Source organism: Egretta garzetta, unplaced genomic scaffold, assembly GCF_000687185.1.
Source record: "Egretta garzetta isolate BGI_Z169 unplaced genomic scaffold, ASM68718v1 scaffold166, whole genome shotgun sequence".
Taxonomy (NCBI): Eukaryota; Metazoa; Chordata; class Aves; order Pelecaniformes; family Ardeidae; genus Egretta; species Egretta garzetta.
This window is the reverse complement of record NW_009260133.1, coordinates 2,325,344-2,326,835: the sequence shown is the minus strand read 5'-3', so window position 1 is coordinate 2,326,835 and position 1,492 is coordinate 2,325,344. Positions and strand designations below refer to the sequence as shown.

General features: G+C 59.3%; 1 non-coding gene across 1 annotated transcript; it reads right to left on the bottom strand.

Annotated features, from left to right (window-relative positions):
- Positions 1–1,315: 1,315 nt before the first annotated feature.
- Positions 1,316–1,409, bottom strand: TRNAI-UAU. The gene is made up of 2 exons: positions 1,372–1,409; positions 1,316–1,351 (listed from the first exon to the last, which is right to left on the bottom strand). It is a non-coding gene; the product is annotated as a tRNA-Ile (tRNA).
- Positions 1,410–1,492: the final 83 nt, after the last annotated feature.

Here is a 1,492-nt window from a genome sequence, read left to right as displayed (position 1 = left end):
GCTCAGGAGCCTCCAGCTGTGCCTGGAGGCAGAGAGGGGTGCAGGGGAGGGGGAAGAGGGAGCAGCACATCCCCACTCAGTCTCTGTCCAGGGAACGGAGTCCCACTCCCTCTGCCAGGCTGGTTTCCCAGTTACACAAAAGCAGTATTTTCATTTTTTTAGTATTTCCAGTGCCTCTGCAAATCTCTCCTCTGTACCTTCAGCACTGGGACGTGGCACTCCGGCACGAAGGAGGAAACAGGAAACTCGCTTCAAGCAAGGAATGGATTTTATTTACCCTGCAAATATATGTGACAGTTCTCTCCCGTCGATGTAGACCACTTTAGGTTAGTATAAACTAGTATGGCACACGCTTCAGGCACGGCCGCACCGCCGCTGAGATCAGTGGTGAAGTTAACGCAAAATTCAGAGGGGACAAACCTGTAATTAGGATGGGGAAGAAGTGGCAATTAAAAACCTTAAAGTGGCACTTCGGGGAGCCGACGCCTGCAGTATGGGCACAAATGGGCTGATTCCAGCAATAAAGGCACCCCTGGCTGCATGACCGTGAGGGTCTCACCGAACTTTTTGATACAAATTGCACTGTGAAAGTTGTCGACTAGACGTGAACTCAGAGGTGGGTTCATGAGAGCCTGAACCGTCAGGCAGCACCCCCCAGCTTTCTTTTGGGGGAAGCTGCCCCTCTCCCGTTGGCCCTGCCGCCTCTCAAGTTGCGAAAAGAAATCTGAAATTATTTGAGTTATTTTCCTTCCTGCCACGGCCCACGCATTCATAAGGCACTACCAAGGTAACGAGCAGCCACACAGACCGTCGCCGCCGAAGCGGGCACAGGCGGGGAGGGCGGCGGGAGATGTGGTCGCCCGAAGTTGCAGCGGCGGCCCCAGTCCGTATATACCTGCACTCCGCGTTAGCCGCTGCAGTGTAAAATAACCTATATTTCCTGCAAGCAGCTCTTACCAGGAGAGCGCTCGCTACCCCGCCCCCAGCTGCTCCGAACGCACCACCCAGGCTCACGCGTGAGCAGGGACCCCTACAGCCAGACGCAGGCAGGGCCTGTGGCAATATGAGTCCCCACGCCGGCGCTCCCTTCGCGCGGCTGCGATGGCCCCGGCCGCGTCCCACGGCGCGGCGTGCCCCACCTCTCCCCCGCACCGCACACCCACGGCGGCGGGCCCGGGGCAGGCAAGAGCCCTGGGGGCACGGCTGCCTGCACGCGTGCGGGCCCACGCTGCCGCCACGGCCGCATAATTTTTCCTGTGCGCTTTCGCCTGTGTTCCTCCCAAAAAAAGCCCCTTTTCCGCCCCAAAAAGCTGTGTGCTCCAGGTGAGGCTCGAACTCACAACCTCGGCATTGCTCGGCTCTGTACTGCTGTATAAGTACCGCGCGCTAACCGATTGCGCCACTGGAGCCCTGACACCAACTCCTCCCGAACGCTTTATCAAGGGCTGCCCGGGCCCCGGCGGGGGAAGGGCGGCGGCGGGCGGCCACCGCG